The sequence below is a fragment of the Poecilia formosa genome, unplaced genomic scaffold, assembly GCF_000485575.1.
Source record: "Poecilia formosa unplaced genomic scaffold, Poecilia_formosa-5.1.2 Scaffold9, whole genome shotgun sequence".
In the NCBI taxonomy this organism is placed as follows: Eukaryota; Metazoa; Chordata; class Actinopteri; order Cyprinodontiformes; family Poeciliidae; genus Poecilia; species Poecilia formosa.
The window spans coordinates 3,462,616-3,490,135 of NW_006799948.1; the positions used below are offsets into that span (position 1 = coordinate 3,462,616).

The 27,520-nt window shown below is 41.6% G+C and overlaps 1 long non-coding RNA gene across 1 annotated transcript; it reads left to right on the forward strand.

The window, feature by feature from the left end:
- The first annotated feature begins 1,620 nt into the window (after window positions 1-1,620).
- LOC103156605 (uncharacterized) lies at window positions 1,621-14,947 on the forward strand. The gene is made up of 5 exons (XR_478162.2): window positions 1,621-2,083; window positions 4,018-4,052; window positions 4,172-4,236; window positions 4,326-4,366; window positions 14,133-14,947. It is a non-coding gene; the product is annotated as an uncharacterized LOC103156605 (long non-coding RNA).
- Window positions 14,948-27,520: the final 12,573 nt, after the last annotated feature.

A 27,520-nucleotide genomic window follows, 5' to 3' on the forward strand; every position in this document is an offset into this window, starting at 1 on the left:
TACTGCTATCCTTCTCTAATAATTGAGAATATGATCCCCCCTATGTATACAGTAAATTGGGACTGTAGCAAACATATGTTTATGTAATTGGTGATTTTTATTTTTTTTATTTTTTATTTTTTGGTTTTTATTCTCTTTTACTTTAATCGAGATTCAACAACTTTTTTTTTTATACTTCTCATTCCTGTGTACTGTGTCCATATGTTAAAGGTTCTCTGACATTAGAAGGTCATGGTTGAGAATTGTAACAGACATTATTTTCTGTATTCATGGCATTTCACTGCTGAATAAAATAAAGGACCAAAACTTGGAATTTGAAAAAGCAACTGACTACCTCCAGCATCAGAGAGTAAATCATTTCTCTCTCCACTGTTGCACATTTATCTTTTATCCCGCAAAGGCACAGCCATTACACATTTAAGTTTTCAGGGGCTGCTACTTCAGAGAGATTTAAGAAAAAAATAATAAAAATTTAATGTGTATGTTACAATTTTTTTCTTCTTCTTTTCTGGCAGCTGGAGCCTTGTTTAGGGGAGCGGTACATGGTAGTGCGTTGCTCACCCCTCTGGACCTGTAATGGGTTTAGCCTGTGTGTGATTCAAGCCCACTGCTTTCATGTAGCACAAGCATGTCCCAGTGTAGGAAGAAATGCTGCTTTGAAATGGATTTGTGAGAAGTTGCAAACCTACGAAGGATTTCTATACAGTGAATTTGGCAGAAGTAGGCGCAGGCTGGCTACATTTCTATGGTTTCAAGTCAGTTCATTTAGTCACCAGAGACTTGACGTTTTGACTTTTCCATGGCTCCGTGGAGCGATACGTAACACGGCGTTCCCCCTCCCTCACCTGTTGCTGTGCAATGCCAGTCAGTTCCTTCCTGAAAGAAGCCTCCAACACTCTCTCCTTGTTTAAAAAAAAAGAGAAGATATCTAACAGTTTGGAAGTATTTTGGGTTGAAAAAGACATAAACATGCCTAGTTTATCTATTCTTTTGAAAAAGCTGTTCAAAAGACTTTCTTATTTTAATTATTATTATTTAAGAAGCCAGTTTGCCTGTGAGATGTCTTGGGAAAATCTCACCGGACGCATTCCTCTTGCTTTCAGGCATGCAGTTTCTTTTTTAAACAGTAGGTGTCACTTCAGCTCAAATCTGCCGTTTTTGATCAGATGGGAGGAGAAGAAGAGTGTAAAGCGGCAGCTCACACCCTAATACAAGGTCTTGAGAAGTTTTCAACCAACATCATTAGCTTATAGCTAATTCAGCAGCAGCTTAAGTATTTGCTTAGAGACTAGTTAGCTTGTCTTGATTAGCAAGAGACATTCCATATGATAGACTCTGACTGTCTGTCATACCCGTAAAATCTAGCATACCTTGTGGTAATGCGCATGCGCACATCGATGTTACGGTATGAGTTAGAACACCGGTCCCAAAACTCGCACTGCACCCTAGGCCCCTCTACGAAGTGTGTACTCAACCAAAGTGAACATAAGTGTTCGAATTTGCAGGTTACAAGCATGTAAACATTTGAAAACTGTGCGAACATCCGTTTAAACGCATAAAAAAAACAACAAAACCCCCACGGCTTGCAATTGTGACTGTTAGCTAAAGAGTCAACTGACGTCCCAGCTAGCAAGCAAATGTTCCCACGACGTCCGTGAACGTAGTCTGAAAGTCGAACGTCGAATGTTCGGACCTGATGTTCCGCAAACGTTGTCTTAACATTCAATCTGAACATTTGTTCCCAATTAATTATCTTTTTTTTTTTTTTGCTGTCATTTCACTTGATTTAGTTTTTATATCTTATAAGACATGTGAAGACAAAATGTGAAGATGCATTTAAAGACCTCAAAGTTTGTGACGGTTTTTGTTGAAAAGAGATACCACACATGTACCAGGAGCATGTCTGTCTCAGAGGAGATAGCAGAGCTGCTGCTAAAAATACAGGCGATGGAGTCTGATAGCAATCCATCCTGCTTTACTGGACTCATATGTGGTGGAAATAAAGAGCAAAATAAGGATTTGGAGCCGGGATCTGTGGGACACAACTTGCTGGAGTCTTCAGTGATTAAGAAAAAACAAACTGGTAAGACTTAATTGTTGTCGCTCTCAAGTTACTCATTTGGTGCGTTTTCACAGCTGGAACGTTTTCCAGGTGCAGCTCTACCAACTGCGCCACTGTGCATCATGCCTTCTTTTTTAAATCTCTAAACTCAATCCTTAATCCTTTCATCCCTTTCTCCCTTCACCCTTGCATCCCATTCATCCCCTCATTCCTTCATCCCTTCTTCAGTAAATCTTTAAACTTCTATCTTTATGATGTGGTCCTTGCTGGTGAATTACAAATTTTCATACATCCATCCATTATGGCTAGAGGCTTCATGGTCTTGGCTTCCAGCATACACAAGTGTTACACATTTTCTTCACCCTCCCTTCTCTTCCAACTTTCAGGTTTCTTCAATCCCAGAGCATGTCGAAGCTTCTTAAAAAATGGCTTCTTTACTGGGAGGGGAGCCTCTGCTTCGGCAATCTCCTGATCCTTCTGTTTTAGATCCTCAGAAAGCTGATGATTGCGAGCAAGTTGGCGTTCGATTTCAGCTGTCGATGCATGCAGCGCTTCTTTATGTTTCACTTCATCTAAAAAGAGCTTGTGTTTCACCTCGTCCAGTTCCTTCTGCAGCATGTTCTTCTTGGCGTGGAGGAATTTGGCTCTCTTCCCATTCCGTATTTTAACTTCAACATGCCGATAACGCTCCTCCCTGTGCTCCTGCTCCATTGTTTGTATTTCCTCTCTAAGGGCTAAAATATCAACTTCGTACTTCTGGACCATTTCCAGACTCGCGTCTTTCACTTGCTCAAGCTCTTTCTGGATGTCTCCTTCTCTCTGGTGGCGTTTTGCAGGGATGACAGTTGTTGACAAAGAGCCTCAGCTTCAAGAGCCACATAAAGTGTCTGGTTCATCTTTAAAACTGCAGTATGAGCTTCTTCTTTGTCACTTAACTTCTTCTCTAACGATTTTGCTTGCTGAGCCAGGCCTTTAACAGAAGTTTGATAAGTGTTCAGTTCCTGGTATGACTCTTTCATCTTCTTTAGCTCTTCCTGTAGATACCTCTCCTTCTCTGCAGACGTCTTTCTCAGCAGTGCCATGGCCTTCTTTAGTTCGGTACTCTGATCTGTGTTTTCACCTTTCATGATCTTAAAAAAAGTCTTTTTAATTTTTGTTTGAGTGTTTCTTTCTATGTCCAGCTCTTCCTGCAACGTTGCCACCTGTTCTGACAGACTAATAATATCATCTTGAAGCTCAGCAAGGACATCTTGATATAGGGCTGTACTTTCCTGCTTCTCTCTCTGTAAAAGTGCCTCTTTTTCTTGAGCAGATCTGAGCTAATGTTGGAGGGCTTTATTTTCCACAAGGAGCTCAGAGGATAGGATGTCCTCACTGGCATTCAATCCTTGTTTTGCCTCACTGCAACTTTCCAACGTCGTTTTGCATCAAACTCATGTTTTTCTAACTTGAGTTTCGCATCATGCTGTTCTTTTTCCCAACTCATTTGCTCTTTGGCATTCCTCGTTGAATCTGGCTCGTTCTGTTTCCAAAACAGTGCCTGGATATCATTTCACAGTTGCTATTGATGATGTGTGCTGTGGCTGGGATGTAGCTCAATACCATTAAACATCCAGCCATCGGTTGGCACGTAGATGCTTCCTGCCACCTTCGGCATCTGAACAACTTGCAGTGCTTGCACGTTGTTTGTATGTTCTCTGTCACTTTGTTGCCATTTCTCATTCATACCGGAAACCAAAAATTCAGCCAGTAAATTATTTAAGAGTAGTTGAAGCAGCTTCTATGACAAATTCATCAGGTCAAAGCTACGCTAACAGCAACAGGCTAGTGCTTGCGAGGTATACAGTCACCGCGATGAGAAATACTTTGATGTTTTCATATCAAGAGCTCCCATATAACAATTTATAGAACATCGAACTATAGATCCCGACTAACTGCCTGTTTTTACTTCAAAGGAGATAAGGTGCAGAAGAGTGCAGCTGAAAGAGAGGTAAATATAAACTTTTTATTTTACCACAACTTGTGGTTGTGATATTATTGCCAGTGGGTGTAATTTATTATATATATATATTTTTAAATTTTTTTTTAAGATATTTGTTTTCTCAACAGGGACCAGGTAATGAACAAAAGACAGTCAGAAGAGAATCATAATGACAATGCAGCCATGAAGACAGGTACACTTTTAAACACATGAAAAACCTCCATAAAAACAATGAAACCTAAATTTTGTCTTCTGTTTTGTTTTTGTTTGGGGTTTTTTCAGTAGAAACCTCAGCCAAGAGTTCAGGACAAAATGGTGAAAAGGTAGGAATGTGGTTGATGTATATTTTATTTATTTATTTTTTTAATTAGTGGCCCACAAATGACAGATATCAATAATCGGCCAATTGGTCTGTGTGTAAATTGTTTCTCAACATTCACAGAAAGGTTTGGACAAAATTGTTCAGAACAGCCATCATCAAAGAGAGACTCGTACAGGCCCAGGGTCAAGGCACAATTTGCATTATTGTGTTTGTTGGTCTGATATTTTAAATGTTTGACCATCAACGTTCTCCATCATGCAGATGGGAATTACACATTGCACCAGACGGGTTTCATTTTCCATCTTCAAGACAGCAGTTTCCTCTCGGTACCTTAAAGGGAGAAAAAAAGAAACACTCTTCGTCCCTACGGTTGATGGATGTTGACTGGTCTGACGGGCTATGTGGCTAAATCAAGTCCAGCAGACTTACCACACCTTGCCGGTCATGGAGCAGTTACACACTGACACACTCATTGAGATTCAAGCTGAATCCACCATGACCAGTGTGTTACCCATTAGCTTGTCTGTATGCCGAGAGCCTTCTACACGTTCCAAAGGATGCTCAGGAGGGTCATTGCGGGAGCCTTTTGAATCCCATCCGCTGGTCATTTAGTCATAACGCCCAATGCATGTTCTTTTTGCCTTGCCGTATGATGTCCCCTGAGAGGTCAGAAAACAACAGCACTTTCCATAAAGGCGCGCAGACACACTTGTCCGCCCTCCCCTCACTCCCACCCCGCCCCGATGACAGTCGTAGACATCAACTGTGGCAAGCTCCTGTTATCTCCTCTGCAAATGGTGTTCCAGAGCATTAGTTAACTCGCAAGGCGCTTGTCCTCGGTGCTGTTTATGCACTTGGAAGTGTTTGTGAATTCAAGTGAGGCATTGCATACGAAGCGCAACAAGGGCCGCTGTGTACTGCACAACATCAGAGGGAGCTCCAACATTAAAGTGGGCAGCGCAGCCTTGTATTAGACCCTTCTTTCAAAGGCCATGAAATAATAATGGGTTGTGGTTAGAGAGGTATCCGTGAGTCACACTGGTTGCTTTTCATAAAGTGGAGTTATTTACAGTGCGATGAATAAAAGAAAGGATAGCTGGTGGTGCAAGCCTTTTCCACATGAATGGCGGGGAGGAATAAGTCTCCTCTAATACAGAGTGGCAAGGCATGGACGTATACTCTAATAAGTGCAGAAACAAACAGCTGTTTTGGGGGGCATTCAGACAATTATTGGAGGCTTGTTTATGCTGTTTCGATTAGGTTTAGCTACACTTAAAGGATTGGCTTTTGATTTAGAGAGTAGAGCAGACCTGTGATAGGTTACTCATCAGTTTAGGTAGGGCTACCCAGTCTTTGGTGGAGTCCTCTAACACCGAGCTCCTGTTAACGCACGATGCGTTCAAAGTCGCTTTACCAGTCTAGAGGGAGCTGATGTGAATTAAGTTTGAGGAACTTACACATCGATGTGGCTTAAATCTCAGCACACTGCTCCGCTGTCTCACAACCTACTCGTCTAAATGAGAGTCTGTATCCAGGCATCATTTGTCTCATCTCCAGCATCGACCAATTAGATCAATTTATGAGCCGTGCCCTTGTGGGGCCGGCTGGTAAATATCTCTAGTTTCAGCTTATTGATTAAGAGAGTAGACCGTCTCGGTCACTTTCTTTTCCTCCAAAGCCCTTCTGACCCGACGATGCGTGTCGGCTGCCTGGAAAGACCCAGGGCCCCCGGGCGGCAAAAATTGCCTGCTAAATAGTCCGAGGCAATGGCAACGCTAATTGAGATCATCATTATTATAATTGCGGGCCCTGAAAAGCACGTCTTAACTAATTTGCATTGCTCTCAAGTTGATATTGGACCCGGTGCAAAAATAATTGCATGGCTCAGAGGCATGACGTTTGGTTCGGTGGTGGGCAAAAAGGGGGACACTCGAGCCCCTTCCCCCCCGCCCCCAAACCCAGCTTTCACAGGCGAGAAGCTGGTCCTGAAGTGACACTGGATTCAGTCAGATGTTTAGTTCTCATGTCAAATTAAAAAAAAAAAAGTGAGTTACCCAGTTGTTTTTCTTTAGATAATATTATGACAAATCAAAACCAAAATGCTTTGCTTTTTTTTTATATATACATATATATTTGACCAAGTCATTTTTTATTTTATTTTCTAGGACATTTTGTGTTATGCTTATCTCCGAGTTGGTTACAAAGTTAAACATAATGACGAGCTTTTCCATAATTTTGTGACATCGTAGCACAAGCTTCAGTTGGATCTTATGTGATAAAACAACACAGGGTGGTAGAACATCAGTGTGCTATAAAGGGAAATAGTTCATCTCAATTGGCAACAATTAAGCATTCCTCTGATACCCCTAAACAAATCTAATGCAACCAGTTGACTCCAAAAGTGGCACAATCAGTAAATAGAGTCCATTTGGTTACCTACTCCAATATTGGTGTGGGGTTGCAAAGTCAGGAAAGCTGATCAAAGTTAATGGATAAGGATGATTAAAACTAAAAAAATGTGAAAGACTTCAAGTATTGTGAGCATTTTGGCAAAGAGTCCCGCAACACTGCATCAGACAAACCCCCTAACTCAAAGGTGGCATCACGCAGACGCAGCGCCCCGGCACCAACGTTGTGCCTGCCAGAGAGAAGTCTGTGTTTCTCCCAGACTGAAACAAGGGATTAACCCAACAAAATGGTGAGAAAATGCTGAGATTCATGAATTTTTGCCTGTGGCATCATCAGCCACACATACACACACACGCACGCACACACACACTCACATCCCATCAGGTTTCTTTTCCCCTCTGCAATCCCCCCTCATGGAAATTAATGCTTGATAACAGCTCTAATGAATAAAATACATGTAGCACGATACAACCCATTGTTTGTTTGTTTTATGCCTTCATAACAACAACAATAACAACCCTCGAGGGGAGATTACGTAAATCCTCTTAGAAATATCCCGCGTTGCTTTTGACAGAGGTTTCCCCGCATTTGAAAGCATTCCATTACTGTTTTCCTCCTTGTCTTATTAGTTGGGACAAATAAACACTTTGAGGTGTGTAACGGTGGAGAGGTTATGTTGGGGGTGTAAAAAAAAAAAAAAAAAAAAAAAAAATACAACTTAATCATTAATCCATTGTAATCACATCTGCTCTTAATCAACAATTCATAATGGAATTTATAATGGAGTGATTTCAATTATCTACCTCCACTGGAAGCAGCGTCGGTTCCCAAATTAAATTGGGACAATGCCGTTTGAATGTCTTTGTCTACATTTCGCTGTTTAAGGTGTCGGATTTAAAAGTTGTTTGTGGCTTGGAGTTAAAAAAAAAAAAAAAAAAAAAAAACCAGCATTAATGATGAATGGTGGGTTAAATCACTTACTGAAGATTTTTAATGACGTTTCGGTGTTCCTTGTATAATTACTCTTCATCGGAGATGGGCCGTAATGCTGTTGGACAGTTGCGGTTCAGGCTCGCTAGCTCGCTTCATTAGCGTGTCATTCCTATTTCACATCAGAGGCTTTAATTGTAATGCTGAATATGCACAGCTCTCTGCCGAAGCCTAATCAAAAAGGACCCACTTGTATTATTAATATCAGAAATCAGCCCGCTTGCTATTTTTTTTTTTTTTTTATAAATAAAAGAATACAGACGCATAAATCAGCTGTCATTTATTAGCATGGCCCTGGCATATCCGCTAGACATGCAAGCAGATCGACCCCACCCCTACCCCCCGTTCTTTTCCTGCATCACTCATCAAGATTTAAAAAAAGAATAAAAGACAGAGAGGAGAGGAGAGGAAGGGGGGGATGCATTAAATATACATGCTAATTCGGAGGTGAAGTAATCAGATTACATCGCAGGTGACACCTGGTGCAAAAAAAAATAAAATAAAATAAAATAAAATGTGGACAGTTGGCAATTGCAAGGAGAGGAAAAGACAGAAGGATGACTGCGTACGGTAGAAAAAAAAGAAAAAAAGATTATCATTCAAAAGCAAATACCATGAGAGAAAATGACTGTTCCACAGAACAGGCAGGACCTTTAAAGATGGCAGCCCTGCACAGGTTGTGCTGACCAGACATAAAATAACAGCTGTGTTTTGAATCCCAGTCAGGAGTCAAACTTCTGCGAACCCCTAATCCACATCTGTGGAAGCTTTTAGTGCTGATGCGGACGTCACCCGGACAACCTCGACCGAATACCCGCTCTGTCTCCGAAGTTTGATTAGCTCGGGGTCGTTAACCGCCGTGGAGTTTTATTCTTCCAGAAAAAGTACTCACGGTTTTTTTTATTTTTTTATTATTATTATTGTCATCCGGATATGTAAAGAATTCGGTTAAAAAGTACAAAACCGCCCCTCGTGCGCGTTTGTGTCGCGACGACCCAAGAAGACCCCGCGCGAACGTGAAAACGTGCATCGTCCAACGGCGGATTTGACGTAAACGTTCCCATCCCGTCTTTTGCCGGGCCACAGTCGGAGGCAGACAATGAAAGGTTTGCCTGGAGAAAACATTGTCACGTTGAATTTCTGAAGACAAGAAAACTTATGACAGCTTCAGGTGGATGAGATGGACATAAATTGTTAATTAGACATTAATAGGGAGACAGACATTAATTAGGTATTAATGTGGAGACTCCTGGAACAGTCCTCCCCTCTCCCAGTCATGTCCTTCCTGCTGGTGTCTAACTATAGCTCCGGCCGCCCTCTGGATATTTTCTCACATGCATGTGTGCAGAAATATCACCGCCTTGCGAAAGGCTTTGGTAGCCCTTGAACTCGTTCACGTTTGGTCACTTTGCAACCATGAAATTCTCTGTATCTCACAGTGATTTTATGAAAGACGGCAGCGGCACATAATGGGATGCGAGTGTTTCATAATTCACACGTCTAGACTTCAGAACATTTTAGGAACGTTTGAATAACTGACACTCCATGTTTCAGTGCTGTGGGAGGATCTACCTGCTGTGGCACCCTTGGAAAGAGTTATGATAAAAAAAATAAAAAGATGTTTCCATCTACCCAAGAGAAGTAGTGCATTAATAAAGAGAAGCAGTCAAAAGTTCCATGGTGACTCTGGAGGAGCTGCAAGAGATTCACTGCTCAGATTTGAGATTCTGTGGTGGATTCAGTGGACAAATCGGTGTTGCAAGAAGAAGGTAGTTGTTTTAGAAAACACGCAGAAGTAGAACATAGTGCTATGCTAAAGCTTATTTAAAACGGGTCGCCTAAATAAATACAGCACAATCTTAGACTAAAAACTGTTAAAGCTAAAAAAAAACCAACAAAAAAAAACCTGAGGCTAAGGTTCAGGTTTTGACTTGGAGGCGCTAAATTTTAAAAGCCGGGCATAATTTTCAAAGGAAAAATAAAACAAAACAATTACGTTAAAATACACTGACGTTTGTGCCAAGAAGCTACAAAGTACTTCAAATGTAATGTAGATTAATGTTTCTAAAACCAAAAACTCTGCAGGTATTCAAAACATTTAAAGTAGATTTTTCTTTTCTTTTCTTTTCTTTTCTTTTCTTTTTTAAAGCCCTAATTCAGCATTTGACTGCTGCGGCTCATGCTCACTTTTCTTCCTGACTGAATCTGTTTACCAGAGGCGCTCAGGCGGTGGGGGGGAAGGATGTTTCCCTCCGTGCAGTGCAACATGCAAACAGGCCATTATATTTTTCACACGTGAGGTTAGTGTCAACACGCAGGAGGGGAATTTGGCGGCGCTTCGAGAGGCGGTTTGTGTAAACTGCGCGTTCGCTCGCTGATGAAAAGAAGGCCTTTACAAACAGAGTCTGGAGGAAACAGCGAGGGGGAAGAAGGGTACTGTAAGCAGAAAGTAAATTACTTTCCAGTGTACGATGCGTGTTCTAACCCTGGGAGAAGAAGGAAAGCGGGGAAATGATAGTGGCAGTGAGGGGGACGGAGAATGAGTGGGGTGCGGGGGGGCAGTGCTTAAGTGCAGGTCAGCTCCATTACCTGAGTCCAGCATGTCTCTCTCACATCCTGAACATACATATATAACCCCAGCTTGATGATATTCTCTCCCAATCATGCTAGCTTCCATTGCACACCTCTTTGATCTGTGATTTGCATTTCAGCGCCCACGGGCTAAAAATTATTTGGATGAGATTTTTTTTTTTTTTTTTCCTCACTATCTCGTTGCCTTCTTTTCTGCATCTTCTCGCTAACCCATTCACCGTACCTGGGGCTTGTAAACTCATCCCTCTTCCTCACCTCCCTCCCTTTCTCCCCGCTTCCCCAGCTCCCTTCTTCCCTCCGTCCCTGGCGCTCAGGATCTCCTTTTAATATCGGCTGTGCCCCAGAACGAAACAAACAAATTAGCTGGCGGGAGGAGGAGGAGGAGGGTGGTGGTGGGGGGGGGGGGGGACAGGGTGAACGGCGTTCTGGGCGCAACACCTGGATGCGATCCTCGGGGTGAAGCTACCAGCCCTAAATAAAGCTTTTTGCTGTTGAAAGCAAGATTAAAAACATGCTAAAATGGTAATAATGTGCCAAATGCCTGAGATGTTCTGCGACTGAGTCAATTTTCTCGCACTTTTGAATTCGCCTTTGGCACTCACCAGCCACTTTATTAGGCATTTTCAATTGCTTGTTGACACAAATAGAAAATTAGCCAGTCGTCATAGCAGAAACTAAGTAAATTTTTTGATCTGAAAGGGATTTAAGTGACTTTGAATGTGATAGTTGGTGCCAGATGAGATGGTATGAACATCTCAGGAAGGACATTTTCAATAAGCCGTGTGGTCATAAATTTATTTTGGATGTTAGAGGCCAAAGGCGAATGAGCAAGTTGCCAGAAAGGTCAGAGCAGTTCAAATAACCACTCGTTGCAAAGAAGGCATGCAGAAAGAGATGTTTTCAGCTGCATAGTCCATTATCCAGTTGGAACTAGCAACCAGAAGATGGATTCACTGTGGCGACAAAAAAAAGATGCATGTGACCAGCGACAACACTCTTATGCTCGACGAGTGTGAAGCCTTACAAGAAAATATCCCACACACCAAATGTAAAGGAGCTTTTATTGATGCTTTTGTAAAGGTGTGAACAGGAACTGCTTCTCGGGGGACAACTTTCAGGTCAGATTCTGCAAAGGGCAGAGAATGATTATTGATGGTAAGATATAATTTAAGTCGGTAAGATACTCTGGCTGACACTCCAGCACAAATAGACAGCGATAATACGTCTAAACATTGAATGCTACCAGGCACAAAATCCAAAAAGAAGAAGAAGAAGTGGCGGGTAACAATGGGTAACACAACCAGGAAGTAACATTCAAACAGAAAGTAAGGCTTACCTGGCAGAAGACTAAGAACTGTATTGACTGGAGTACTTGAAGCATAAAGATTGAGGGAGAGGATCGAGTCGATTTACAGTGGATTGTTTCACTAGCAAAACTGTTCAACGAGAGTAACTCTGTAATGTGGAAACCTGTAGTGACCAAACATTGGAGAGCGGGAACTCCGGGAGCAAAGTGCACTCAGCACTGCGATGACCAGGTTTCACTGTGGAAAAGTGAATAATCAGGTGACGAGGCCAACATTTGTGATGGTCAGGAGGCAGGAAACAGGTCAGATACACAATCACTATGTCAGACATAATCACTCAAAGCCTGTGGCAGAGGTAGATGACAGATTATCTCACCCTAAGTAGGTAAGGTAATTTTATTTATTTAGCACATTTTCAGCAACATTTTCAGCAACAGGGCAATTGCCTTGTTAAAATGCAACACAAAGTGCTTTACGTAAATTAAAGGGAAATAGAAACACAATAACAAACCAAAGGAAAGAAGAAGAAGAAAAAGAGCAAAAGAAGAAAAATAATCTAATGTTGATCTAAAGTATGTAATCTAGGTCCTCCTGTTCAGGGTTGCTAAGAATCCTCTGGTCTAATTCCAGTAAGAGCCTTCAACGGGAAGATCACAACATAATCATCAAACCTCTTTCATGTTTTAATTTGAATTGAAAGCTTTACATCAGTTTTTTTTTTTTTTCCCATTTATTGTGTTCATGATCTATATATTTGGACTGGTGGACTCTTAGTAAAAATAAGACACATCTGACTGACCTGTTGCTGCTAGATGTTATTATTTATTACACTTTCCTGCCCCTATTGGGACCAATTTTATTTGATTTTGTGCTGTTGCGACAACTATAAGAAAACTTTCAAAAGAAAAAAAACAACAACAACAAAAAAAAACCTGAATATGTCCTAACCTGTTCTTTGTGGAAAACCTCAACATTAAGAGGAAACCGTTTTTAGCTTCAAATGTAAACTGCATTGTCATCCCACAATAACATCCTGGGCTTCAAACGAAAAAGCCTCCAGCAGAATATTCACGTGCTTGTAGGCGAGCAACATTACCGGTCCCCTAAACCAGACATCCGCCACAGCAGGCCTGTTTCCGGCTTACTGTGTATTGATGTTTTAAAACAATTTTATTTTTGTTATCATATCAAAGAGAAGACGCGTGGCTATCAAACGCGGGAGGTGTGCGCTCTCAGCCGAGGGGCCCTCTCAGCCAGCCAAGCCGCATTCCTTATTCTATTTTATCTCTCTTGGTTTTTCCTTTTCTTTTTTTTTTTTTGACTAATGTCAGTAACAGCTACCGGTAATAAAATGCTTGTTAGAGTTTGCGCTGTTGCCTCGCAGCGTCGGCTTTGATACATTGTCAGGCCATTTGCCAGTGTTTCCTGATTACCTCGCCACCGACTGCATGTTTATTGATTGGGAGTTAATAAAGCAAGGGCCCTCCGCTTATTTCGTCTTTGCTTCCTCTGCGAGAGGTGAGGCTTCCTTTGATGTGGAGGCGATGCATTGTCAGGCAACATAAATGCGTGTGTTATAATGTCAGCTTTGCTCCTAGGCCCTTTCTTTTTTTTTTTTTTTTTTTTTTGCGTTGCGGTTAAAGTGAAGGAACAGAGACGCATTGTGATGGCTTTTATTGTCATTGTTTGGAATAAATTCAGGGTTTAAGAAGAAACAACGGTGCCAATTACCTGTATTACAACCAGGCAACCTGGGTGACCTGATGTAATACTGACATCTAATGCTTCAACATATCTTTGCATCTGAATCTAGTGTCTTTGGTTATATTGTTTGTGTGTTTTTTCTTCTTTTTTCTTTTTCTTTTTCAATTAAAAAGTACAAATCTGAAAAATATGGTGTACATTTGTATTTGACGGAACTCTGAGTTCAGCATGTTTTGAGACTGAGACGAGACTGGTTTCAGGTACCCCAATAATGATGTCCTGTATAGAAAGTAAATTTGTCATCTTTGGATCGTTAATCTGTTGGTTGCTATATCTCCAATCCCCACCCCACACAGTCCATACTGTCCACACTGTCCATACTGTCCATCCCCATGATAGCCAGTCTGCTGATTACATCTCTTACCAGCTGATTATCCTTTGTCTCTGTCCTCCCCAGCTTTTCCCACTAATATTTATTTTCCTTCCCAGGACAGATGATTTTCCTCCTTCGGCCATCTTGTACCCCCTCTTCCCCCCCTTCTGTGCTGTCGGCCATGTCAAATCAAAACCAACACCTTTAAAAATTCAGTTGGCGTTACCCCCTACAAACAGCCAAGGCCTCCTTGTTGTCTATTCATGTATTCAGGTGTACACTGTATCATGGCGGACACGCTTTTCTGAGCGCGAGGGAGGCCCCTACACGGTATTTCTATCGAAATGTGATGTATTCATTCATAGTCACTAGTAAACTCTGTTTGTTTGCAGATAAGCGGGATGTTTACCGGGACAGGGAAGCGGACGGGCACATGCAGATCGGATTTCTTATCGGAACAAGTGGTGGCCCCGCACCTGCTGGCCGTGTAACCCCTGCCGGGTCCCCTGTGGAATGCAAGAAACGCAATACGGCAAGGCGGTTTCCCCGTTTTTCCCATCCCACGCCCTTCTCTTTCTGTTTATCTCCATGCGAGCCTGTATTTATGAGCGCTCCGCAAAGGCAAACACGATATAAACACAGCCTAAGAAATTCCCCCAACCCTCCCTTCTTCTTTCCGTCTTCCTCTCTCCATTTTCGGCTGTATCTACATCCTTGCTTAGTGTCACATTCGGGGGGTCAAAGCAAAGTGCTACAGCCTCAGGCTAGCTCACAGGCTTGTGTATCATTGTGTTTGCTGATCACTTTCACTGCCTATCATAAACCACCAGCTCTGCGTCCTTGTTTATTCTTTTTTATGATAAAAAAGAAAACTGTCAGTGGGGCTCATACAGAAGGCTGGGTGTGGAAATAAAATGTAAACACCAAGTGCTATTATGGGTTGATTTGCTTCCTCGACAACCACTTTTCCTGTTGTGACAAAAAAAAAAAAGAAAGTCCTCATCCCAAAACCCATTTTGAACGTCTAAATATTTCTGTTTACAGCGTTGCCGCTGTGTCAATTAAACCCAATAAATTATTCAAACATTTATCTTCCCTCTCCAGCCCGCCTGGGGAATTTTTAATCAAGCCCTCTTATTTGCTTTAAATTAGCGCCGTCGAGCATGTATTTGTGTAAAATCCCTGATATCATTAAAGATTTATCAGTTGAAAATCTGTTTCGGGATGATCTCGCTGTTAATTGGCCGGGAGACGTGCAGCGGCTTCACACTCATCTGCAACAAGTGCAATCGTTGCTTGCTTTCGGAGGCGCGGGAGATAAACAACATGTTTGGAGTCGAATTAGATGTCGGGTTTCAGTGTGAACACTGCAACAAGCTGACATCAGCGTTCGTGCCTCGGGCCACACTTATATTCCACACACAGTATTTCAAGACGCATTGAAGTTGTAGCTATTCATTACTGTATTAAGAAATCTATAGATTCATGTTGGAGAACATTGCTCATGATTTTGTTCTTGCTGTTCTTCACACGTCCACTAGTTGGCAAAAGAGGTTCTAGCGTGAAGACGACTGCTATCAAATCAGTCGATATTCGCGCTGGCGCATTTTCCCTGTCTGCAAAAGTGGGATTTTCCGCGTTCTGCGACGGGCATGCATCCAGAAGCCGTAAAAAGACACCTGTGTCTGGAAGATCCATTAACTAGTTAATCAAGCATGAAAACAAAGGAACACTGAGCGAATCAGAGAAAAAAGTTATTGAAAAGTATAAATCAGGGGATGGATACCAAAAAAATAAAATAAAATCTAAGGCACTGATCACCTCCTGGAGTTCAGCTACATCCATCCATCAAGAAATGGAAGGAATATGGAACATGTGTAACTCTGTCCAGATCACAAATGGAGTGTCCTTGCAGGCGGACTGGTGAGAGCCTCTGCATACAACTGTTACCCGGGTTCTTCACCAGTCAAAGCCTTATGGAAGTGAGGATATGAAGACGTCACTGTTAAAGAAAACTCATCTCAGCAATGTGCACCTCACCGGCTTAATGCTGCGGGAAACTTGTAAAGAGGTAAAAGATAAAATGAATTCGGCAAAATACGGGGAAAACCTGCAGGACAATTTGTTCACATCTGCAACAGAACTACCGTTCCGGAGAACGTTTGTTTTCCAGAAAGACGACAACATGAAACTTCCCGCTGAAGTTATGCAAACATGGTGGATGTTCTGGAGCGGCCCAGTCAAAGCCGAGATTGTGAGCAAATTTGTACCAAAAGTTGTAAAGGAACAGCTTAGCAAAGAAAAACAGAGTAACAGTGTTCAGATGTGTAAACCTGACTGAGACCTATCCATGTATGCTGTACTAAATATTGAGCTGAAAGGGGTGAGTATTTATGCAAACACTTATTTTATGTTAAGTATTTTTATTTTTATTTATCATTGTTTTGTAGAAATCAGTTTTCACTTTGACATTAAAGTTTTATTTGTGTAAAAAAAAAAAATCCAAATTAAGTTGATCCTGTTCAATTTGTAAAAAGCAAGGTGAGTCCTTTTTATATGCACTGTAAGTGACATTTAAAGTAAAGCTGTGCTGTTTGGCACATTCGACCAGATGGCACCCACATTTTCACCTAAGCCAGATCTGTAAGAAGTTAGACTTAAATCAAAGTTCAGAATTGTGATTCTCGCCTAACCCTGGTCAATTTCTCCTAGAACAACGTCTCCCTCCTTTTTTCCATAAAGCTAAATATCCCCCAGCAACAGATGGGTTAAAAAAAAAAAAACGACAGTCAGTTCCATTGTCCCGCTTTATTTTTGTAGAGCAGAATTTCAGGGCACATCTAAAGCATTTTGAAGCCATATCACAGATGACATGTTTTGTGAATATTCCCTTTTGTAATGGAAATGGCCCCGGCTCTGTCAATAAGCACAAAAGCGGATGCAACGCCTGGTGGAAAGCCTGAAACTTTTGCCGGTGCCGAGTTTTGACTGCTGTGAAGGATTGTAATGTTAACCACTTGTGATAGGGGGTGTTGGAGGGGTGGTGGGTGATGGGGAAGGAGGGTTGTTTTAGGGCTCCACTGGCTTGGCACAACCACGCTCACACATGATTTACAAATAGACTCACCCGCTCACACACATCTTGCGGGTTCTCACGTTTGTGCTTCACTACTCTCCTTCACAGCTTAACCTGCCCTCCTCCCCCCTCACCCTTTCCCCCTCCCCAACCGTACACACCACTCGCACGCCTCGCTTCCATGCCTCCCAAAAGAACCTGCAGCACATCTGTCTGCACCGCTTCTCCTCCTCTGCTCCTCTAACCACGGCCAGGTGTTTGCCCACAGCCACGCGGCTCTTCATCTCCAGGCCGCCAGACCGACGCTGATGTAATTGCTCTCTCCGTTGATCCATGAAAACAGGGGGATTGAGGGGGGGGGGGACGGAAGAAGTAGGGAAAAATAAAGAAAGACGCTTTAAGTTATGGAGTCAAAAATTGAGAAGCAGGGGAAAAGGGGTTTTGGGTTTGGAACGTGCATGCCCAGTGTTTTGGGTGACTTTTTTTTTTAACGGAGGGCAGGGTTCCCTGTGTTTACGAGAAGGTCAGGGACAGGTCGGGTGAAAAGTGTGGCCTTGTGCAAGCGAGCACGCTTCCCGGTTTGCTTGAAGCCTCTGCAGAGAAAAGCATCCTGATGGTGTGCTCTTGCTTTAAGTAGTCGATGTAAATTAATGCATTCATGATATTTATATATTTAAATATATTTATAAGGGGTTAAACCCACAGGTGGGGGGGGAGAGGTGGCTTGCCTTTTCTTAATGACATGCAAATGGGCTCTAATGTTATGTTGCATCTCAGGCCCAAATCACTGAGTTCTGTTGGTGTTTTGGGTATTATTAACTGACAGGTGTGTCTAAAGGCAGGTTGACATATCACCAGCTGAACCACAAATACTCTATAAACGGAGAACTGAAAATGAAAAGGGGGAACCCCCCCCTCCCACTCTAATTTCCAGTCTTTTAATAAGCATTTCTATCTGATTAACCCAACGAATACGGCAACACAGCCACTTCTGCACATCATTTAAATTTTCCTCAGCGAAGCTACTAATTCATCAAGCGTATCCCATTTCATCACGGAACAAACAACAACAGTAATGAGCAGAGAGTGCTACACTTAGCCGAGGATCCCCTGGAGTTTCGAATCAAGTGTTAGATTAGATTAATGTTTCCTCCCTATGTGGCTAACCTGTGGCACGGCGGTGAGATGATACCGTATCAAATTAGGGAGTTAGAGGGAAAACGCGTCCCGCTGTTAAAAGATCTAATTATTGCAAACACAATAAACAGCTTGATTGTTTTTAGCGTCTGCCGCTTACACACATCGTGGAGCTTTATGGAGGCAGTAAAAATGTTCTACTAAAATAACACGAGGTATTATTTCACACTAATTGAATACTTTATTGGATTTTTTTTGTTTTGTTTTTATTTAAATAGCTAATTAATACTACCTTAAATGCTATGTTTTGTACATTTATGCACATCACTTTTGGATAAATGTGGGACCAAAAAAACTAGCATATTTGTGAGTAGCTAGTAATCAAACACTAATGCAAACATTTTTAATATGTTGTTAAAGGCATTATGTTACATTTCCAATATCACAGTAACTTCCTCCGTCAATGCATCTAGCTAAAACAATAGCACTTTTCCAGAGACAAATCAAGGTATACAAAGGTGTTGTATATATTATTAGCTCTAATTAACATCTTTATTAATCGATTAATTAGCTGTAATTATCCACAGATTACAGCAACCAGACGCAGGCCTGATTGCTTCCAGACTAATAGAATCAATAAGTGATTTTCTTCATTAGCGCCTATCTGATAACTAGAAGTAGGCTACAATTTCTAAAAGAGCAACATGTCATGCCACGATTGAAAGAAAATCAGATCATCAGAAAGTGATTGGAAATATTTCATGGACTGACACAGCACGAGTGAGACTTTCTGAAAGTTGTGCGTCAGACATCAAATGTACGTAGCATTTCACATCGTACTACAAGCCAAACATGGTGGTGGTAGTATAATGATCTGGGGCTTAATAGCTTGCCATAATTGGTCTATGAATGCGGCTCCCGAGCAGAAAATCACGAATGATTATTTCCAGCTTCGTCCTAATCTTAAACTTATTATGGTTATGCAACAGGATAATGCTCCAAAACACGTCAACAAGTGCACTCCCGAATAGCTCAAAAAAGGATAGGTTTTGGAATGGCCTTGTCAAAGTTTGAAATTAAGTCCAGTTGAGAACTTGTGGCATAACCTTGAACAAACCCACAACATGTGGTTTAAATAAAACAATAATACAAAGAGTAGTAATTTCTTGATAGTTATCTCAAGTGCCTAATTGTGGTTGTTGTCACAGTGGGTGGTGGAAGCCATTATTGTGTTTAGGGGGTAATAACTTTTTTTTATAGTGTACGAGGTGGTACATGTCTGTGTTGAGGATTAACTCTTTAAAGCTCTGAAATGTGTCTGTTTACAAGCCATTTCAATTTTTGCCATGCCAATATTTAATTCCAGCGACTATGACTTAGATTCTGATGGAGGAAGTTTGTTCAGTTTCACCACTGACAACATCTCTGCTTTACTTTTTCACACAATTTCAGTTAACTTGTTTAATCAGAGACTTTGCAGACGGGGTTGCCACTCTCAGAAAGTTGGCACACTTCTTAACTCTTCGTTCCCACAAAGCCCGGACCAAATCTTTGCCGATTTGCAGCAGGAAAAATATTTATCCAGATACAAATTGATTTTTTTTTTTTTTTTTAATTTGCGCACTCGCTCTTGATGTGAGTCCGCAACTTGAGCCCGGCTCTTTTTGTATGTATAACTTTAATTAATTGTCACCGCCATCGTCGCCGTCCGGCTGATTGGTTTGTTCTTCGTTCACGGCGCCCTCTTCTCCAAATCTCATCCTCTTCAGCAACACTGACATTTGGAGAATTCTTGATTAACATAATTAGACAACTTTGATGGGAGATTTACAAAATCCCCCTTTTCTCCTGTCCTGACTTGTCTCCATCCACACCATGCAATCTTCACATTAATGCTTTGAGTCCCTGGATTAGCGCTGACATTTATAGGAGCATATTTAAGTACAAGATGCATAGAAATTGTGACTGCTTTGATTATGTTTACTGTGTGGGATTTCTCTCAAATGTTTTATGTGCGTGAGTTTTAATAAACACAAGGCGGCATGTGGAGACCGTGAGGAAAATAAAGACACAGACTCTGGCATGTTGTTACTAAACCAGGAAGAGTTCCAGCAAGATTATTGATTTTTTCCAGGGGATGCACAGCTTTCGTTGTTATCCCTGGGTGCTGAGCGCTCTTCACCGGACACAAGTAGAACCTCAGGCTGTGATCCATGTCTGGGAAACCCCCCGCCCTGCCCCCGCAAGCTCTCGCAACATGCCCTTCCCACATCACAGAAGCCATCATCCCACTGCCTACATCTCAATGGATTCCACTCAGGAGGTAGCAGGGCAACAATATAGAAAATAAAGGAATAGAGGCCTACCCTGGGATCTTTTCATCTCTATTGTTTGTGTCATAGAAAATTGGGAATACTCCGTTTTTTTCCCCCCCTACAGGCATCGGAATTTCACCGTCATTCTGATGTGCTGTGACATTTTTGTCATCAAATCATTCATCTAATTTTTACAGATGAATGTTGCTTTGTCTTATAATTCTCCGACAAAGTGTCTGTGAACTTTTCCATAATTTGTCACATACCACAACTGTCATTTACTGAGATTCAGTCCCATAGATCAATGAAAAGTGCTGGTCTTAAAAGTAGTTGCCTATTTAGTGATTTACCACTTGCTGGTAAATGAAGATGTTTTGTGAACTCCTCAGATAAACTTTGGAGAGCATTAGCGTCAAGGAAACCAAGACACACAAAAAACCACTTTGGGGTCTTCTCAACTAGATAATGTGCTATACCTTGTAACATATTATGAAAGAACAGCAAGAAGAACACCTGTAAGAAAGCCAATTCTCAGTCTTCTAAAAGACGTGGTGGATTCGGGTCCAGTCAGACGAGAGCTGAACTTGAAGTTTTGCCTGGCAAAAAAATAGCACTGTTCTAAAACAACAACAAAAAAAGATTTTGAGACCAGAAAACTGATCATCTTCCCACAGTCGAAGAGAAGATGGATGGAACTAAATAAAGGCCAATTTTGAGACAGAGATGTACAGATTAAGGTAAAAGTTCAACCGTAAACCCGCAGACAGAGACGTAACAGAAAGGCCCAGATCAAAGTATTCATGTTATAAACTGAAACGGTCAATGTAAAACCTCATTCCTAACAAGAATGTGTGGCAAGACTTGAAAATCAGTGTTCATAGAGGTCCTGAGTCCAATCTGGATGTTTCTTTGTTCTTGACTCAAAGAAACATGTAGGGATGAATATAAAATGTTACATTTTCCTTCCCATTCTTCAACACAATGTTTACAACTTTGTGTTGGTCTATCACATAAAATCCTACTAAAATAATGGAAGTTTGTGGAGGAGGTCACAACATGTAAAACGGGTTGGGGTAGGGGGAAAAAAATCAAGCAGTATTTATAGTTTTTGCAAAGCACTCCAGCTGTTGAAAAGTTTAGCTTAGCTCCGTGACGCAGTGGCATTTTCAATATTTACCAAGCATGACTCAGACACGCAAACAGGAACAAACTGCATAAAACCATTCTTGGATCTCATCACGTCTTCTGCAAGAAAGAAAAGCGATATATCAACACCCTGGTATTGTCCACTAGCTTCTATTCCGAGGAGGTCGGAGTGAGATGATGCCGAGGCTCACCTTTAGCCAGGGTTTGTCTTTAATTATTTTCAGGAAGGAACACACAGCCCAGCTCATCAACTGGATAAATATTTGACCGCCATTCCATAAATTGGCATGCGGGGAGATAGGGGTGGGTGTTATTTAAATGACGCATTCTGCTCAAGCCAGACTTCATGCAATGCGAATCGGCTCTCTGCAGGTGACTGCAGCCAGTCTCTGCATGGGGTAAATTAAAACTCACATTTCTGCTCCGAAAGGAAGAGAGTTCATACTCTTCCTGAATTTGTCTTATTTAATTATAACCTATGTCAAAGCATCATTTTGGAAGCTTAGACAGGCCAACCAATTATGTACGAAGGACTATGAGCCAGAGAGAGAGAGAGAGGTGGGGGTTCCTTTTACAAACATAAGAGCGCTTTTGTGTTTTCTTGGTTTAACATCTGCACATTTGGGTGCATCTACTTGGTGGGGAGAAAGGCAGCGAGTAAAACTTTGAATGAGGGGGGAGTTTTGCTAACAGGACTCAGGGGTTTGTGCCGGTGGCATTTGAGGAAGCTCAAAGTAGGACAAACGGGGTACGAGACATCAAGCCTTAACAAATAAGAATCCCGCTGTGATTTTAGCCAGTGTTGCTTTAGTTGGGGGCTTATGGTTTATGCAAATGGAATATCTGCAAAGGATCAAAGAAATCCAAACATAATTTTCCATTAGACAACACAGGCAACAAAGGACGATGAGGACAAATGTTTTCTAGGGGAAAGAAATGCTGAAAATGATATGTGAAACGGACATTTATTAGAGTCTGTGAATGTCAGCTGGTGAAAACGGGACACTCCATCAGTTGTCCAAGCTTTGACGACTGTCTAGTTGCCGTGCACTTGAGCCCAGCAAAAGTACCTCTGACATTCCAATGTAAAACAGATTTTTATTTTACTGGGGTTATATGTTACTTACCAACACGTAATTGCAAAATAACTCATCCTCAGACGGACTCTCCCACCCAAGTTGTGGATCACCTGGTACCATGACCTGTCTTGGCTACATCTCTGATTAATGCTCTCCTTGCTTGGCCTGTTAGTTCAGGTAGAAGGCCGTGATTTGTTTGCACTTGTTCCATATTTGCGCTTTGTTGCTGAATATTCGGAGAACTTGCCAAAAAGGACGACATTCTCTATGCGAATGTCAGAATGTCCAGAATGCTAAATCCCATGTCCATCACATCGAGTCTGTTTCCACCTATTATCAACAACACCATCAAATGCCACAGGGGTTGCCCTGAGTTATGGTGGGTTATAGTGATCATTGATAAAGAGAAATTTGTTTCAGATGCACGTCAGCTTTCATCTTGTACTCCTATGACGGAAGCCTTTTCCCACTCCTCTCCAGGCTCGCCGTTCGGGCCGCACATGTGGAGTTTCAAATCGCCTTGCCCAAGTTTACCGTGATAAGCTGCAGACTTTTGTTTTTACTGTCACTTTTAATCTCCAATCACCTGCCGCTCTCCTTCTTTTGCCAATGAATACATATTTATGAGGTCTGGTGTTTTTTTTGTTTTTTGTTTTTTTGCGCGCACATTTGCTACTGATTTATGTGCCCTTTTCTCACTCCCTATTTAAACTCCAGATGTAGTTTTACAAGCACAAAGTCATGCACTCTTTGCTCCTGGAACTCTTGCTCCTTGGGGACCAGGGTGTTTATTTCTATTAAAACGCTAATAAGCTGCAGGAGCATGGTCTCTTCCTTATCACAATGGGATTTATCCTTAATGAGCGTGCAAATTTGTCCAAACGGCACTAGCGTTAGCCAGAAATGGAGTATTACAATTGCCAAGCCCATAGTCTTCTTTCTTTAACAGCTGGACCTGTAAAAGGTTGAAAATGTTTTGATCAGATGGACTCAAACAATCCTCTGCTTGAGGGGAAAAAGGCGAAAGCTTACCATAATGCTATTAATCATGCAAGGGCGTCAAGGTTCAGCTGGTGTCATGGTCAGCTTCAAAAAGCTCGACTTATTAACTTCTCCTCGTTCTGCACAGAGTTGGCTGTAAAATCTTTGAAGATTTTATCAGGTACAGGTGTCGATTCTTGCTGCTCCAAGCACACCTCAGACTGTTAAGCCTGGCCATTAAAAACGACAGAAAGGCCAACGTGGGTCAACTTATGCGATTTCTTTTTTTCTTTTTCTGTTTTACCTTTTTTTTTTTTTTTTTTTAAGAGTTGCATACTGCTGAGGAATAAGCTCGTTAGGCCTAATTACAGATGTTGAATCGTGAAGCCATTTATCTTTTCAGCTCAGTTTCAGCAGAAGTTGGAATCAGTAACAAGTTATTCTGATAGCCATTCTTAGGAGGAAAAAACTAAGTTAGATAGGTGAACTGGAAAAATACTAATTAGACTTTTTAAGACGCAGAAGTCATACAGTTAGGCGAGATAATATTTCTTAAGACAGCAAATAGTCATGTAACTTTTAATTATGATCTGCTAACTAAAGCTTGTATTGTTTCATCTATAAAAACATTTTTTTCTGGAGATTTCTGCTGAAATTTACAGATCACTTCCTATTTTGACTCCTATAGGAGTCGCGCCTGTGCAGTCTTGGTTAGTCAAAAATGTTTCCTAACAACCTGAAGGATATTTATCACTCCGGTAACTGCAACTCCAAAACGTAAATTTGTAGCAAAAGAATGCTATAATTTGGATTTATTTGACACGCAGTAAATATTTGTACTGTCTTCTAGCTCTCTGATTGAGCTCCTGCTGCATAAAAAAAAAAAAAAAACCCGACAGTGTTTCCAGGCAGAGTTAATATATGGGTTTCTCCTTGCGTCGTAAAGCTTGAGGTTAAATTCTGGGACGCAAAAAAAGAGATGGAGTTTGAGACGCTTTCTTGTTCACAACTCTTTCTGTAATTTGAAATGAACAAAATAAGATTCGTCATGTCAATGACTGTAACATATATTCACAGGAATGCGGGCTTAACCTGTTTTAAGCATCACAACCGACGAGGACCTTCGGGCATATGCGGGAAATCAGAATTCCTCATACAGAAGTTTTTTTTTTTTTTTTTTAGATGTTACTCGGGGGTAAAACAAATTTTAATTTGATTATATATGTAACTTGAGAGTTGAAAGAAAAAATCTGGAAAGAAAAAAAAACTGAGTTTTAGTTTTTCTTCAAATAAAAAAAAAATAAAAAATCTCAAACTTTCAGTTCTTTCTCTCTTGAAGAATAAGCCTTTAACTTCCATGGATACTTAGGTTAATTAGAGCCAACTGTCATTAATGTGAGTGCCATAATTTCTGATAATGTAGCCTAAAGGAAGCACATATGAAGAAAAACCTGAACTGGACCTATGTCAAGCCCTGAGGAACACCATAATATACTCTTAAACAGCTGAAGAGTCGTTATTAACATTTAAAAAGTGGAAGACATCACAGACATATGAGTTAAATCAGCAATGTAAACTCAGGTTAATTGGTAAAGATAGGCATACTCAAAGTCTGAATGCTGTTTAAATTCCTGACTCGTGATGTTTTTGTCCTTTCTATTAAAATTATAAATTTTAAATGTATTTCTTTGAGACTGAGATGACCTCTGTTAATGCCAGCTATATATATAAAAAAATACTTTATTTAAATTAGCTAAAGAGTTTTCAGTGTCTTGGAACAACAAGACGTTTGTTTTCCATCAGTGTTATATTTTTACTTCTAGAGCCATCAGGGGACAGAACAAAATGCTGCACGCTTCTTTTATTTTTCTTTGCCTGCTTCTAAAACTTTATGACACAGCCCCACTCTGGTTAAATCCACTCAAACGTACACTGCTTTGACCAAACCTACCTCTTTGAAGAGATTAAGCAGAATTGTTGCAATAGAGATGTAAAGTTCGGCAACAGATCTTCACCGTTAAAAAAAAACAAACTAGGATCATAATGCCCACCCTGTTATCTGAAACTTTCCTCTTTTGCTCTCTTTCGATTCATATATTATTTACTTGGAGCGATCAGCCGCTTTGCTCTGCCCTCTTTGTAGTCAGTAGGTTACTGTTAGTGCAGAGTCTCTGCTGATTGTCATCATAGCCATTGAACCCTATTGGTAACAGCATAAGTGAGATTTAAGCCTCGGTAACATGAGTGTGGAGGTGATTGATGTGAAATATGCCCTCCCTCATTGACTGGATGAACTCCATTTTCTGCTCCTAATGCAGAAATCACTCCGGGTCCCGAGCATAATGATTTACGATGAATCTGTGTCAATGTTGAACTCGGCAAACCCCACATAATCCATCTTGCAGATATACCTACCCCAATCCCACCCTACCTTGCCAGCCCACAGCCGCCCCATCCTCTCAGCCGTCACAATGGGGGGGAAAAGTAAGGAATGCGCTCTCGCTCACTTCCTCCCTCTCTCCCTCTCTCTCTCTCTCTCTCTCTCGCTCTCTACGTCTGTTACTGTTGAATCCATTACAGGCCTGATGTGTAATCACGGAGGACCTCTGTGCCCCCTCACACTGTAATTACCTGGATACAGATACTCCCTCACTCCATCCCCAAGAGCGGCTCGAAACTCCATTAACCAGCATGCAGTGCTTTCGGTTGCTCTGTCTGGGTGGCTCTGTGGAAATTTGAAGTACGGAAGGAGAGGAAGGTTGAAAAATGTATTTAAGTGATTGGATTTTGACCTCTGCGATGACCATTTCTGAGGGAATAAATCATGGTCTGAGCAAAATCTCCACCGCAAGCCACCCGCCCTCTCACCCTCCGATATGGAAATCTTTTCAAGTACAGTACACGCAACATGACTGCACCGTGAAATCAACCCCTGTTGTCAGTCTTTGTATCCTACACAGTGACACCGCTGTTGCTGCTGACAAACATTATCCTGTGTGTGATCATGTGCGCAGTGTCGCCCTCCCCTGCCTCCCTCCCTCCCTCTCTTTCAAAATAAGTCAAAGTGGAGCTGGCTGTGTAGACACAGTAGGGTTGTCACATTGTGTCAAGTGCGCGGGTGTCAGCGTTGCATCTGTTGCAGTCACATCTCAGAAGACACGAGGAAGCGTCTCTCTGTTGACTTCATCTGTTTGTTTGGCAGCCTGCCTGATTGCTGGAGTGTGTAGTGGCGAAGAGGAGCTCTGGCTCAGTCGGCGCAAACGGCGACAAGCCTAATCCCTGCTTTGCCGGGAGAACAGGGAGTCTTCTCCCAAACAAACAACGCAACAGGCAAGCTCCCGTGACTTCCCCGCGCCATCCTGCAAAGAGGGACACTGGATCTTTGGGACTTTTCTGGAATACATTTTGCAAATCTGAAAACATGCAATATTTTGTCACATGCTTGATATCGGGAGATTATTAACTTACCTCGCATCAAGCTATTGCAGTAACTAACTGATAACGACTCCTTACACCAGTGCAATGGAATTTTTATCCATTCTACTCTCAAGAGTTATTTTAGTTTTAGCAATATTGGAGGATTTTTAGACATGAATAGCCTATTTACAGTATTAGTACAACACTTAAATACATACTTTGGCTAGGCTACTCCAAGACCTTAAAAACCTTTAGATTGGACCATTGACCTGTTTCATGAAAAAAGTACTCCTTAGTTTCAGCAGATTTCCTCATTCTATCAAGTCCGTCAAGTAATTCAGGCCCCAATATAAGAAAGTAGATGGGCTGATGCTTATTTCCAGTAATAACTGGGTGAGAGATGGAGTGCACCAAGGATAGAGCACCAGCCAATTGCAGGACAACACATAGATACACAGGACCAGCAAGCGTGCATGCAAACACAATTTTGAGAAACCACTCAACCCAATCGTCATGTTTTTGGACTGTGGGAGGAAGCTGGAAAGAACTCATGCATGCACAGGTACAACAGGAAAACTTCATACAGAAAGACCCCCAGATGGGGATTGAAACCCAGGACTTTCTTACTC